The 16,187-nt window shown below is 41.6% G+C and overlaps 1 protein-coding gene across 1 annotated transcript in view; it reads left to right on the top strand.

Annotated features, from left to right (window-relative positions):
• The window catches only part of MARK4 (microtubule affinity regulating kinase 4), a 3,074,992-nt gene that overhangs the window by 483,359 nt on the left and 2,575,446 nt on the right, over positions 1–16,187 (top strand). The gene's annotated exons all lie outside the window — the stretch shown is intronic.

Genomic DNA, 16,187 nt, shown 5'->3' with positions numbered 1-16,187 from the left:
CTTCGAGTGAGTGCATTTTGAGATTTAGACTTCTAGCATTCAGCAGAATTACCCTCAGTGTTTTCTTGCCTGTTCCTGTTACGGTGGCGAATTTGTCATTTGAACCTTGCCTACAAAAGGCACTATGGGGGCAGCAAGAGCCTTAGCTGGAATCCCAGGGGTGACAGGTGCAGGCCATCTCTGGCGGGGCATCATGGTCTGTCGACCATGTCGTCTCAGGTGGACAGATACTGGATCCCCTTAGAATGACACCAGAAGCTTAGCCAACTGTTGAAGTCAATCATTTTGTCCTTGTACTACAGCATCATTCTGGGCGATGGCATGATGCTACTCAGGGCTAGGGTCATACCTGCCTGGGCTACAAGATCAGAGAACTCTTCCATGTCTCTTTTCATGTAGTCCAGGGAGGTATGTCTCAGGTCATTCACACCAAGATGTATAATGACAGAGTCAAATTTGTACTTGCTGTGGAGTGACCTGAGTGTGTGGGTTATGTGGCGGATCCTGGCACCCAACAGGCAGCTGACAGTCACCTTCTCCTTGTTTAGCCTGGTGAGTGAGACATCAGTGTGCCTGACTATAACGTCACCTATGACTAGTGTGTTGGGTACGTTGTTTTGCCTTATGGGCTGTGGTTGAGTGGCACACTGAGTCTGTGGGCTATGTGTCATTTGGGTTGTGTTGGGGGGTGGAGGTTGCTTGCGTTTCTGCTTTGGAGGTCTCTGTTGCTTGAACAGATTATTATTGAGAGCCTCCACAAATGTTTTTGTGTTCCTATGTGTGGATTTTGGTGGTGTAGGTTTAGTGGGACTATGTGATGAGTGTGGTACGTTGCAAGTGTTTACCTTCTCCTCCTGACTGTCAAGTTCAGTCTTGGTTAGAGAGAGCTTTACCTCCAGTATGGCTAGATAAGTGCATCGCTCACAGGTTGTAGTGTTGGGTGGGAGAAAGAGAGGGTTGTCTGTGTACATGAGACAATTGCTACATTGCCGCAAGATGCCCAGATTCATCAGCTAGACAGGAGAGAACACTGGGAGCTGACTCTTGGACATGCCTTAATAAAAAACTATTTTCCTCTAGACAAGTGAGGAAAGTGAGTACAAGAGCTGCTTTTCTCTAAGCAAGTGAGGAAAGTAAGTGAAAAACCTCTGGGTAATGAGGAAGGTTGAATGCTGTAGTAATTTGTAGCTTATTTAGTGATTACAAGTTCTGAACAAGTGCTAAGCACAAATAAGCAAATGCAAGTGCTAAAACTAAGAATCTGTATCTGAACTAGACTAATTACAGAAAAGAAACAAGTGGAAATGCGAGCTTTTAAATCAGAAAGTTGACAGAGATTGAAAAACTGCCCAAACTGCCAATAACTACAATTTCTGGGCCAGAACCACTCCTTATGTAGTAGATAGGTTACCTAGTGCTTACCACTCCCACTGATAAGCTAGAAGGCTTCCGTCCAGCACAGAAAGGCTTGGGGGGCTCAGGAGCTTACAAACAGTCCTGGATACAGCAAATCTGTTTCTGGACTAGACTAGTTACAGGAAGGGGGGAAACCAGTGCAAATGCAGGCTTTTAAATCAGGAAGTTGAGAGAGATGGAAAAACTGCCCAAACGTCCAATAACTACAATTTCTGGGCCAGAACCACTCCTTATGTAGTAGATAGGTTACCTAGTGCTTACCACTCCCACTGATAAGCTAGAAGGCTTCCCTCCAACACAGACAGGCTTGGGGGGCTCAGAAGCTTACAAACAGTCCTGGATATATCAAATCTGTATCTGGACTAGACCAGTTACATCAAAGGCAAGAAACGAGCGTAATTTTTTTTTGTTACAGTTAAGCAGAACACAGGGAGATTTTAGCAAAGTTTTTTTTTTCTGTAAAGGGAGAGAGGAGAAGCAGAAGATAATTCAAGGTTAGGAAACTAAGTGATTTGGCCTTCTCAAATGTTCTCTCTGTATTAGGCAGAATGAACTAATGACACTAGACTGGGAGGAGTGTCCCGGATAAAATTTACAGTAGGGGCGGGCAACTGCAAGGCCACCAAGTATAACAGCAAGACACAGACATGGAGGGAGGGTGGGGGACAATACTAAGGCTACTAGCCTACACTCTTTAGACAGTAAACACTACAGAAATGTATATCACACCAGAAGAACAGCAGTGAGCCACAAAATGAAAGTTTTAAACAGATAAAGGAGCAAGGAGACTCTACAGAATGCTTTTAACTGCAAACAAATCAGTTACAGGATACACTCCTTGACAGGAAATCAGAACAAACAAATAGGTGCTTAACAAGTAGGGAACATTTCCCCTTAACTTTTACATAGTGAAACTAGTTAAAAAGCTTTACAAACAGTGTGACAATAAAAACCTATTTATCAGGCCCTGTAAAGCAGACAATTTTAATTAAAGTATGCAACTAATATACTTAGTTTTTTGTTGGTAGAGGCAGCAGACGCAAATTTCAAATTAAAGCTCATCAAATTTCATGAAACACTGAGTGTCCCAAAATAATAAATGGAAAACTTTATAAGATGATGTTAAAGCAGACATTCACTCAATGCATTTCCAGTCAGTACTGATGGAGAAACATGCAAAAATTGACTACCAAATAGTAACACTATGCAATGAAGTAGAAGTTACCAGGAAAGAGGAACCCAGACGATAAAATTTGAAAACAGGAATTTGCAAATCAAAGGTATGTCATAGGCAAGTACTAGGCTAACTGCCCTTTTAGGCGATTTTTATGTCTAACTCCCCTTTCAAAGATGAGAATCAAACCATGTACCTTGTGACTGAGAAGTAAAGCCATTACACCAACCAGCAACTGTCAACACATACCGCTACAATAGACTTTAACAACAGTGCCATCTTGAATTATATGAGCTGTATTTTGTTTTTTCTTTGTCAGGGCAGAGGGGCCAAAGCAATCAGCTGATGCTGGTTGCCTCTCGCCACAATCTCAAACGTTGAGAGTCATTACAGATCCCATCACCTTATCCAATACTTTCTTCTACTGCTTGAGAAGAGTGTGAGGAATCCCAGCACAGTATTTTATTCAAGGCTCTAGGGACTTTTTTTTTTTTTTTTTTTTTTTTTAATAAACTATGGGTTAGCTACACTAAGTAATGAATGACCATGTAAATTTGCTAAAATAAAAATTATTAACTACAGAAAAAAATATATTGCCTTAGGAAATGCATTACAGGCTTTCCTATTTGCTGCACCTCAAAATGTTGGCTTTTGTTTGTTCCACTTGGTTTTCTTGCCTCGATTTCTAACTGCTGGTAGCATTCTGTCCTTGATTTGTAATCTTAATCAGAAATATGTGCTCTTCACAATATAATCTTTATTTTTACAATTTACCACTTTCATAATTATATTGTAAATGCTCTACTTTCTTTAATTATGTACCTCTGCATGTATAATTTGTTTACTATATAAAGTTTGTCCTGCAGTCCATTATTACTGTCACTTGCAATATTTTTCAAACATATCACTTTCTATAATTTCTGCTTTTAACTCTGCACTTAACTTTCTGTCGTCTCTGAAGATCATCAGTGTTAGCAAACCAATTAGATCACAAGAAGTAAATGAATAAGCAAACACTGATTAATGTTTTGTGTAATAACAGAGCCTATGCTTAATATATCATGTAGGGCCTGAGTAGTAATTTTTCCTTCACAGCAGTCTTACAATGCAGGTTCTAACGAGTCAGACAACTCTAAATTTCTCAGCTTTGCATATCTGTTACCTGGCTTAGAATGCCATTTCACAGGGACATTCAAACAGAAGGCTTGAAGGCCCCACTGTGCATGAGCTCCTCTTCCCACCACTGAATTCAATGAGTAGGGGGTGAGTCGTCTCCCTATTATGGAATTAAATGGGTGGGGGATGAAGCCCTCTCATCATCCACAAATCAATAACAGCTTAGCAACAGTTCTCTACCGTGTTCATTTCTGTAAATGCATCACTACAAACAGACTGGTTGCGCCAATTTCACATCTGCAACATACCACACATTTTATTCTGGAAGTGAACAAGGAGGCAAACACTAAAAGAGGTCTTAAATCACTGTACAGCACATTATGATTTTAGTCCTGATAAAGGAAAACTTGTCACCTAAAAGTACAGCTTTGTACCTACCATAAACGTAGATGTCCGATAGGTATGCATCTGCAGTCATCACATATGGGTTGTCCTGCCTCAGGCAGCCCTTCGGTCGGCCGGATTCCAAAGTCTGGGTCCGGCGTCGGCTGATGTCGCCCTTTCCCCGACGTCAGAGCGCCTGGGGTATAAAAGCATCAGCCGACGCCATCTTCCTCAGTTTTTCTTGCCCCAGATGCCAGGTGCCCTCTAAGGAAGGCTAAATTTGGAGAAATGTAAAAAATTCCAAACATGCACAGTAATATAAAACAAATACACCATAATAGATAACCCCAGCTAGCTATAAGAGGGATAAGTACCCAGGAAATACCACAGAGGGGAAGGAGGGAGGGTAAACCTGACTGCAGATGCATACCTATCGGACATCTACATTTATGGTAGGTACAAAACTGTACTATGTCCTTCAAGGATGCATCTGCAGTCATCACATATGGGTAGAATACCATAGCCAATCTGGGGGTGGAGGATCTATGTAAAGGATGGTGTAGCTAAAATGCCCTGCAGGACTGCCGTAGCAAAGCCTGCTCTGGATCTAGAATATAAATGTAAATTGTAATGCTTGGAGAATGTATGCACGGAGCTCCATGTAGCAGCTTCTAAAATGTCCTTGGTAGCCACCCCTCTTAAGAAGGCTGTGGAGGTGGCTGTGGCTCTAGTGGAATGAGGTCTAATGTTAGCTGGCACAGTTTTCCCATGAAAGGAGCAACAAAAACGAATGCAATTCCCTATCCATTTTGAAATTGCCTGTTTGGAAATTGCTTTTCCTTGTGCACCAGCAGCATATGCTACAAACAGCTGGTCAGTTTTTCTGTAACTTTTAGTTCTGTCCAAGTAGTAGCGCAACTGTCTGTGTATGTCCAGGGTGTGCAGTTTTTCCCCTTTGTTTTGTGGATTTGGAAAGAAGGTATGCAGGTGAATAGCTTGGTTTAATGAGACCCTGGATACCACCTTTGGCATAAATGAAGGATTGGTTCGCAATGAGACTCTGTCCTGATGAAAAATAAGAAATGGCTGTACTGCCATGAGGGCCTGTAACTCAGATACTCTTCTTGCTGAGGTTATGGCCAGAAGGAAGGCAGTCTTCCAAGACAGGAACTGTAGTTCTGCAGATGCTGCTGGTTCAAAGGGAGGCAGTGTTAGTTTTTCCAACACGAAGTTAAGGTCCCAAGTAGGCACTGGTGGTTTCCTTGGAGGATTGATGTTTTAATTCCTCTTAGAAACTGTCTTAGGAGAGGATGAGAGAAGACAGGTGGATCAGTATTGTACTCTGCTGAAATTGCTGAAGCATGAATTTTAATGGAAGAGTAAGACAGGCCCTTGTGGAGCATTTCTGCTAAGTATTCCAGGATATGTGCCATGTTCATCACTGTCGCATCTAGGCCCTTTGTGGTGCTCCAAGTGTGAAATCTTTTCCATTTTGCTGAATATGCCTTTCTTGTGGAAGGCCGGCGAGCTTCCATGATGATATCCTTCACTCTCTTGGATAGCTTATCCTGTGGAGGAATCAAGGTATTTTCCAGGCTGTTAGTTGCAAGGTTTTCAGGTTGGAATGCAGAGTTTTGTAATTGTGCTGTTTCAGGAGAAGTGGCCATTGTGGAAGAGGCCATGGTTTCGTGCGTGACATGCTCCTTAACAGTGGGTACCAGTGCTGTCTTGGCCAGTCCGGAGCTATCAGAATCACTTTTGGCTGCTCTGTCCTGATCTTCAGTAAGACCTTGGTCATTAATGGAAGAGGTGGAAATGCATACACTGTTAGAGTTCTCCAGCTGAGAGGGCGTCCACTTTCCATGCTTGTGGGTGGTATGTCTTTGAGCAGAATTTCTTCAGCTGATGATTGTGGGGGGAGGCAAAGAGATCTATGTCCGGCCTCCCCCATGATTGTGTTATCTGAAGGAAGATGTCTGGGTGCAGCATCCATTCGTGTGCATCCATGATGTTTCTGCTTAAGCTGTCCGCCAGTATATTGTCCTTTCCTGGCACAAACTGGGATTGCAGCTCTATATTGAGTTTCAAGGAAAGTTCCCATAGATTCATTGCCAGTCTGCAAAGAGGGTAGGAATGGGTGCCTCCTTGCTTGTTTATGTACCACATAACTGTGGTGTTGTCTGTCCTTATTAGCAGGTGGCCTTGATGCAGAAAGAGTTTGAAGGCCTCGATTGCATGTATCACTGCCAGCATTTCCTTTTGGTTTATGTGCATGCGTAGCTCTTTTTGTAACCATAGTCCTTGAATGCATCTGCCCTCCATATGCGCTCCCCATCCGTGGTCTGAAGCGTCCGTTTTAATGGTTTGTCTGGCTATTGGTTTGCGGAACGGCAGACCTCTGTTTGACTGGCTTGCTTGAACCCACCACAGAAATTCCTTTTGAAGGCATGGAATGAGTGGTATCAAAGTTTCCAAGCTGTGACTGTGCTGAGTCCATAAACTCCTTAGGTACCATTGTAGTTTCCTCATATGTAGCCTTGCGTGTGGAATCAGAAGAATGCAAGAAGCCATGTAACCCAGGGCCTGCAGGATTTTCCTTGCAGTCAGCTGAGTCTGTCTTGACAGATTTTTGAAGTAATCCAGTAGTTGACTGTTTTTCTTCTGTGAGGAAAGCCATTTGGGTGGTTGTGTCTAGATTCGCACCCAGAAAAGTTATTCTTTGGGATGGAACAAGTCTTGACTTGTAAATGTTGACTGTATATCCCAAGGCCTGAAGTAGGTGGATGGCATAATTCAAGTGTTTCACCAAAGTTTGTTGACTGTCCGCTTGTATAAGGCAGTCATCCAGATATGGGTATATTTGAATCCCCTGAAGTGTGCAGTGTGCAATTACTGATGCCAGGCATTTCGTGAATACTCTGGGCGCAGTAGATAAGCCAAAGGGCAATGCTGAGAATTGATAATGCTCTGAACCTGCAAGAAATCTGAGGTGTCTTCTGCAACTTTGTCTGATAGGGACATGCAGGTATGCCTCCTTGAGGTCTAGAGTTACCAGCCAAGACCTCTTGCCCAGCATGGGAAGGAATTGCTGTAGAGTCAGCATTTTGAATTTTGGCACAATGAGATAAGTATTCACTGCGGACAAGTCGAGAATAGGCCTCCATAGCTTTTCTTTTCTTGGAACAAGGAATAGTCTGGAATAAAATCCTTGGCCTTGTTCTGAGAGAGGAACCTTTTCTATAGCTTTCATTTGCATTAAGTTGAAGATTTGTTTCAAAGCCTCTGCCCTTTGATTTGGTGGTAGGTCTGGCATGCCTTTTCTTTTTGGTAATGTGTGAAAATGGAACCTGTATCCTTTGTCTATTATTTGTAGTGTCCATTTGTCCCTTGTAATACTGTGCCAATTTTCTGAGAATAAAGAAAGCTTTCCGCCCAAATGTGCTTCCAATTGAGCCCTGGTTGGCGGTGTCAAAGTAAAGTCATTGAGTCTGTCCTTGTGCAGCAGTTGTAGGTCCTGCACTACCTCTCTGGTTGGGAGGCTGCCATTGACGTCCTCTGTAGGAGCCTCTAGCTTGCCCTCTACCTCTGGCATGCCTGTTCTTGCCTCTCTGAAATCTCTGTGTGTCTGGAAAGGACCAATTCTTGGAAGGCCAATTTCTGCTGAATCTTGGTGGTTGGACTTGGAGAAAATCTTTGACTGTTTGTACAGATTTTGCCTTTTCTTCAAATTTCTTTAAGACCTCCTGAGCAGTGGAGCCAAATAACTTTTGCTTTTCCAGTGGAGCATCCAGAAGCTTTGCTTTAACATGGTCTGGCAGAGATTGTTCCTTCAGCCAAGCATGCCTACGTATGACTGCACCTGTCATAGCTGACCTACATGAAGCTTCCAATGCATCATAACCACACTGCAAGAAATGGTTGCTAACCTGTTGGGAGTTATGTACCAGATCCTGAAGTGATTTACGATCTAGGGGTTCAGGTGAAGACAGTTTTTTATGCAATTCATCTAACAAATACTCCTGGTACTGTATCATATGAAATTGACAATTTAAAGCCCTCATAGAAAGGGTAGCAGAAGTATACACTTTTTTACCCCATCGAAGGCCCTGGACTCTCTTTCAGGGGGGAGTGGATTTTTAGTAGTGGCAGCTGCAACCCCTTTAGGGCCCTGGGAAATAGTTTCTGGATCAGCAGAGTGGGCCTTGTAAAGGAAAAGATGAGAGTCCGGGACCCTGTAGTACCTATCGGGTTTGACAGGAGCTGGAGGAAGAGTGTCAGGGGTTGTGCTAGACTCAGAGTACACATCATCAATGACATTCAAAACAGGAGGAATAGCCAAAGGTCTATGCTGAGGTAAATGCAAGAAGGTCCTTAATCTCTTTCTGGAATCGGAGAATTCCTGGCCCTGCCATTGGAAATGCTCTCTCATGGTATGAAGTGTCTCCCCAAAGGACAGCTCTTCAGGAGGGGAGGCCGAGGGGATAGATTCCTCTGCATCAGAATCCTTGTAGGCCGAAAAAGCCTCATCCTGGTAGTCCGAGAGAGTAGAGCCATCAGAGGCCTCATCTGAGGAGTGGGGATCAGAGGGCTCATCCCTGGGCCTTTTATATGGAGGAGGTTGAGAGCCCCTGTCCGGATGAGGCTGTGAGCCCCTAATTAAGGAAATAAGATCCTCTGCTAAACTTAGGATCTGTGAACCTGTAGTGGGTCCCCGAGGTATAATCCTGGGAGGCAGAGCTTTTGAGTGTTTAGCAGCTTTAGCCCTAGAGAATGCCTTTATGGACATGGATGCAGGAGGCCTGGCTGCACCACGTGCTGGTGTAGTTTTGTCTAGAGGAATGGTGTCGGAAGGTTCCAGGACACCAGTTTCTGATGGAGATTCAATAACAGACACCGTAGGGGCCTCCGGGGCAGTGGTTGTCGGTTGAGCGGTTTCGGTGGTCGGAAGTACCAAGGACTCTATTTCAGCCGAGACAGAGACACTCGCCGTAGGCCTGGCTGTGGTTTCAGCCGAAACCACGGCCCGCGTGTCGGTCCTTGTCCTTCCGTTTCTTTGTTAAATGTGAAGTCGGAGTCTCCGACGGCATATTGTAAGCAAAACTAGCCCCAAAAAATTCCTCTGCAAACTCCGCCCGACGTCTAAGAATGCGTCGGTTGAAGGAAGCACAGGCTGAACAGGCCGAGACGTCGTGGTCTGGGCCTAGGCAGGGGAGGCAGCAAGAGTGGAAATCCTTATGAGGTATTTGTTTCCCACAAGTTAAGCAATTATTAATTTTATCTGACATCGGCTGAGGCAAGAAAGAGTTCCCAATGGGGTACTTAGCTTTTAAAGTCTTCGGTAGCTGAATTACAGGAGCTGGCCGACCGGCACTTGCGAACTGCTTCGGGCACCACGCGGCAAGAAAGACTGAGGAAGATGGCGTCGGCTGACGCTTTTATACCCCAGGCACTCTGACGTCGGGGAAAGGGCGACATCAGCTGACGCCGGACCCAGACTTTGGAATCCGGCCGACCGAAGGGCTGCCTGAGGCAGGACAACCCATATGTGATGACTGCAGATGCATCCTTGAAGGACATCTCCAAAAAGCCCCATTATAAAAATTAATCTCTGAAGTGTGTCTACTGTCACAGAGCTTAAAACGTGATTCGCTAAAGACTAGAATTTCTTCCTGCCAAAAATAAAAATAAGTATGCAAAGGACTTGTCTATGCAAGACAGAAATGCAGTTAATCCTCGTCTCAGAATGCAAATAATATTCTTTCCCATGGCACTTCCTCAGCTTTACACATCCACACATATTTATGGTTCAAATAATAGCAACTACACTGACCAAATCAGTAACTGTATTCACTACAATGTGTGGTTGATGGCAGTCTGGGACATGAGTAGTCTTGGCTACATATAAAACACATTTATGAAAGTAATACAAAGGGAACAAGCAGTAACAGCCAGCCAAAGCTGTGCTCTCATACATTGCAGACGGAAAAGGATGGGCAAGCTTCCAGCACTGTTCTCACAGAAAATACCTACCTTGTATTTTAAACAAAGTTCACATTACAGCCCATCTCTAATAGCAAACATCTCTCAATCATTTAAAGAACAGGAAGCATACATATATTTATTTTCTTGTTCTCACTGGATTCCTGCCTGGAGTGGTTTCCTACATGGCCTTAATGAGAAGAACATTAGAAGACATGTTTCCAGCCAGTTGTTTGCATTGCCCGCAAATCAGTAAGACTGATACTTGGGAAAACCTATGGTTAAGGCTAGCTGCTGCACAAAAGTACCATTAAAGGTACTTGCAGCCGAATATTCTGAAGTTTCAAGATTTAGTTGCAGATCTGGATAAAAACAGATTATATACGTAGTGGGCCCAGTTTCTACATAGACAATACTTCTATCAAGTATTTTGCTACCTCACAGCCATCCTCATCTGTAGGCTCTAATAAACAGTCCTTTCATATCTGATCCATCTGCTCATACCACAAGCAAATGTACGACTAGTTTAGGAAATGTGAATGAATCATCCACTATATTGTTTTAACACCCTAGAAGTGGTAGTCAATCTAAACACTTTGTGCAGCACACCTCATTCATAGCATATAAGCCAAGTTAAAGACTGCCTTGTCTAATCTGTTCCAAAAACTAATTGGAGTTTTATGTAGACACCAATTAAACAGACCATCCAGAGCCACCCAATTTACAGTAAATAAGAGGTAATAAAGGCGTATCCCACAGATTCAGCTTTTCCATCTTAACTGCATTTGCAAGAGATTAATTTGCAGTGCAGCTAAAAAAAAAAGATAAGGGGGATCAGACTATACTTAAAAATGCACCAAAACAGATCCCTGTCACATTTCCCTGTTTGTATCCTATCTGGGCTAGGTGATGCTTTCTGAACGGTACTATATTCCCTGAGCTGCACTAAAGAATCAAACGTACCTTTTACAGCATCAAAACATGTATGTATAATGGACCAGGACATCCAAACCTCCTCCACCTAAAACCACTGTAGCTTTTGACCAAACCTAAAGAAAATATCTTACTATAAACTTAACAGCCATCATTGAAGGCATAGGAGGAACTGAAAAACATACAATAAAGAAGCAAAAAAAGTCAATCTCTTGTTTGATCCATCCTAATATTTTTATAGTAAGCATGCCAGTGACCCTCCAAACCAAACTCCCAAACAGTTGACATACTGGCCATACCAGAAGATGAGAAAAACAAGTTTTATATATATATATATATATATATATATATATATATATATATATATATATATATATATATTTATTTTATTATTCTTTCTGCTTCTTCTGCATGTCAATCAATCATCAGGCCCCTTCCTCTGTGAATCGACCGATTCACTCACAATCACAGAGATTAGTGTTGACTGGGAGGGGCCATCATTCAGACAACATCAGGAGTAGCTACGGGATTTTCTGGTTTTCTCCCAAGAAATACTGCACACACCTAACCAGGCAACATGGAAAGATATGCAAAAAGGCAAGTACACTGCATTGTGTATCAGTATGCAGAGGCATGCTTCCCCTTACAGGGCAGCTACAGAACAACTAAGAAAATGGCAGGGGATTCTCTGCTGGCGGAAGATAGGCTACCCCAAGGAGCTAGCCTGCTCCCTACCACCAGTGTCTTACCATGGGCTGGATGTGATAATCAGGATTCCCAGGCAGGAGTAAAATGGGCCATAGGCTTTTTGTCTAGCCTAAGGATATCCCTCAGCTTTCTGCACAGAACAAATGGGCTAAACAGTTGAAGGCAGAGGAACCATTCAGCAGGTCCTCAGGGTGAGGGGGGGGGGGCAAATCAATCTTCCAGTAAGCTAACATTTTTTAAATCTATTATAGTACATACAGCTGTGAGAGTACTGTACCCTCCCTAACCCTTTTGTCTAGCCTAAGGATATCTTTCAGCTTTCTCCACAGAAAAATGTCTAGCAATATACCACATTTATTAATATACTCAATTAACTGCTTGCATATAATCTTTCCAAAAATTCTAGTTATAGAGCATAGAACCAAAATAAGCCAGAGCACAAACAGAAGACTGAAAAGTACTAGGTACATATCCTTGTCTTATTTGCACATACAATAGAGGTTCTGGGACCAGACTACTCAGAGGTGGTCTCTCTCTCTCTCCAGGTCTTCCTCTCTCTCTCCCCCTCTTCTCCTAGTCTGAAGCTGATCCTCGGGACAGGATCCAATCTGGTGTCAGGATACCTGCACCCTTCAAGTAAGGTAGCAGTGAGATGAAGTTTGTGTCAGTAGATGAGAGGGTTGCCCCAAGTCAACTAAAAGCTGAAGAAATATAGAGTATTTAATCCTTCATGGTGAACATGGCAATGGTGCTCGACAACGTAGGTGCTTATATAGCAGTAATGCAGATACTTGTAGAAACAAAGGAAATGGTGAAAATGCACACAGGGACATTCAGGTAGCATCAGTCCACTCCACTATACCCTGCTTATGGAGGCAGAAAACAGAAGCCTGGCATTCAATCTTGGAGAAATGGATCAATCTGTCACCACATCAAAAGATCATCTTTATACAAGTAAGCCTGAAGTTTAAGAATGAACTTCAGGAACATGAACAGTTGCTAACAATATGCTGCTGTCTACAGCCCAATGACATACCTACATTGTATCCTGGTACCACTAACACCTCCCCAGTATCAAACCACATGACTGTCTGACCCAGTGGCAGCTGGTGACTTCAAATCAATGGGGGGCTGCAGGAGACAGGTGAATGGGTGTGGTCAGTGGGAAGGGTTGTGGCCAACTAGAAATGGGAGGAGCTATGCTCAAAACCACAAAAACTGTAACTTTAATTAAATACGCTGCCCTGGGTGCCAAACCGTCATTATGGGAGTCCAATCAAGACAAAAATGAAGTGTAGAAGAAAAAAAATATTTCAATGCATTGGCTGCATGACAGCTTACTTAATATCTAGATGGAAACAAAAAGGTTATGAGATATGAAAAAAAAAAACTTTTTAAATACATTACTGGAATGCCAGTCAAAATCAAGTATAAGAAAAACAAGTAGCACTCAACTCAAACCACTTCTCCTTGCACTGCAGTTCTAATGATAATTTATATTCAGCTTTATTAAAGTACTAAGTAACATGCTGAACGTAGCAATCTCTGTGATTTCTTATCCAAAAAAAGACCTGCTGTCTGACAACTATCTACTTGTTTCATGGATAAAACATGATCAAAGTAAAAAATAAAAAGCAAACAAGAAACAAGCTCAAGATACATTGCTTAAAGGATTACTGTACAGGTAATGGACCACACATGATAGATTGGCATTCTGTTTGGTTTACAGGTAAAGCCTGCAAAGATGACTGCAAGTTTCCAACAAATGTAATGAGCTTCTTAAAATAATGTAATCCTGTCCTTTATTACAAATACTGTCATATGCATTTCAATATCCAAGGCTTAACCATTATCTAGTTATGCAAGTATTCTCTGCATGGCAACAACTGAAAGGCTTTCAATGTTAGCAGTTCTTTAACAGTATGCTTATTAAAGCTTACTTGCATCTTAAAATCTCAGACAAGCTTACCTGATGGTCATTAAAGCATTGCTACTTAAACACAGAGCAACAGGCACTGAGTAATTATAAGCATAAATAAACAGTATAAAAATATGACAGAAACCAGAACATTCTGCAAAATCAAGGACAGAATAAAAACAGCACTTGTGTCTACTTTGGATGGGGGGAATGCTCTGCACATTTACACTGCATAACTGCTCCTTGCCTTGCTTGGACACATCCAGAGTCACTACATGGGGGAGTGGGGTGCAACAAGTATGTCACAATTTGAAATGTCTCTGGCTGACTGTGATGGCCCCGATACATTTGTCATACCTCTCAACCTCAGAACAAGAAATATGGACAGAGCCATACATAGAAGTGGGACAAAGGCCCAAAAATGAGGACAATTTTTAAATATTGCTCTTATAAACTTAGAAATATAATAGAATAGTAGGTCTTGCGTTAGTATGAATTTTCTGAAAGGTACGAAATCTGAAACTCAATGTTTGTCATTATTTTCTAACTTCAGTCTTTAATGATTTGCTACTAATTTGCCAAAAAACCCCCCACAATTTTATGAAAAATGGATAAAAAATGTGATGCAAAAATATAAAATAGCCACACAATACCGCTGGGAACCTGTCAAAGAAGGGACACTTTTTTAATAGTACTGCTAACTTGAGCAGCTGACAAAATAAAAGAATCTACATGCATTTCTGAAATAAAAGTAATCTATAACTCTGATTATTACAGTTATTTAACAAGTCTCCCCTCAGAGCTCTACAGCCATTCATATGCCAAAAAAGTGTCATCATCCTTGACAGAATTCAAGAGAATCACAACTGCTCCATACTTATGCTTACTTTCTGACTCTCCTCTAAAAACAGACACTGAGTGCTCACTTGGGGTCAACTGTCAAAATGCAAATCAATACATTTCTGCTAGGTATTATAGTATGCCTCTATCTTTTGCTAACCGTCCATTTTAAGTGATCAGAACTAGAGCATTACTGTATGATTAATACAGGCCCTGGCTAAGCTATGCCAAAGGACTTCACCAGCAGCAATACACATAGACTTTGTTTACCCATCCTGATATTTCCATCTGACATAAATCAAGCAGCAATACTTCAAAGTCCTAAATTCAATATGACTTTAGACCTAAATTCAATATGACTTTAGACTAGGATTTTGTCTTTATGTTTTCATTTCCTGGATGCAACTCATAGCCTTTCCAACACAAACATTCCAAGAAAGTTTCCCACAATGATCCCATATTTTCTAGATATCTCTGCATTTCATTAGTTTCACACAAATATCATACTCACCTTCTTAACATCAGCAGACGTTTGTAGTCAGCCAGAAATACTTCCAGCAAACACAGAAATGTTCTGGTCAACAATTTTTTCTGCGTCATGACATGTATACCATCTTCCTAAGTCTGTATGCTTTATGTATGCATTTACATACTGGATCCAAAAGTTTTTTCAGCCATGGCTCTGGCCTGCACAGGTACAGCCAGCAAAATTCAGTTCTCATAATAAACACTAAATAAAGTGGCAACAACATTCAGGTAAATACCAGAAAAAAACAGTTTTGGGATAACCTTGATTGCTTCTATTACAGATCCTACATAAGTCTAATGGAAATCTGAATCTTTACATTACATGGAAATATAATAGAATTCTTAATCATTACTATTTCCATCACCCAAACTTTTTACATTATTTTTACTTATTTATGTATTTGAAGACCAAACAGTAGAGGGTATGCAAACAAGGAGATGTTTTCAACAGCCACAGCTTGTAAAATACAATAAAAATGGTTTACAAGATATTTAGCACTACAAGTTTAAATTACAGTAATAAGCAATACATGGTGGAGCTTAGTATATATTATTTCTCTTTGGCTTAAGAACTACTCTGGGAACTAGCCTTGTATACATATCACAGGAAGTACTAAGTGACTGCATTTCAATAGTTATTTCTTAAAGTTTCTTCTTGCAAAATAAAATTAAAAACGCAGGCATTGAGCCTTCATGATCCTGTGAACATGGAATACAAGTGCAGAGATGTAGTATGAAGCAACCAAAGACATGCTGACAGAGGGGAAAACCTAGTTTAAAATGCATGAGGGCAGCACGTAATAGTAAAGGGTGGAAAGTGTTGTGAACACTCATTTCCAAACCAATACAATTTAAAGTTACTACTGATTTGAATTCCATATCTAGGTTATATCATGCTTAGTTACTTCTATGCACAAAAGTATTTTTTTATTTCCTTTTCAGAGAACCTTTAGTTGCTTCATTTCATGTTAACACAGTAGATACTAAAGTGATTTGAATTAAAGACCAGGACTGTCTTCCTTCTTTACTGTTTCCAAAGCCATGCTGCCCCACCAAATTTAAATTCTGTCACTTATTTCACACGGTAAGTACAGAGACTCTATGCCCAAGAAAACAGGCAGTGCTTCTCAGATTCACTGAATTTCTTGTAGAATATCATAAGTTAGAACCAGCCCCATTTCAATTCCCCAC

The sequence above is a fragment of the Protopterus annectens genome, chromosome 1.part0, assembly GCF_019279795.1.
Source record: "Protopterus annectens isolate FY-2018-M chromosome 1.part0, PAN1.0, whole genome shotgun sequence".
In the NCBI taxonomy this organism is placed as follows: Eukaryota; Metazoa; Chordata; order Ceratodontiformes; family Protopteridae; genus Protopterus; species Protopterus annectens.
The sequence above is the reverse complement of the archived record's forward strand: the minus strand, read 5'-3'. Positions and strand labels throughout refer to the sequence as shown.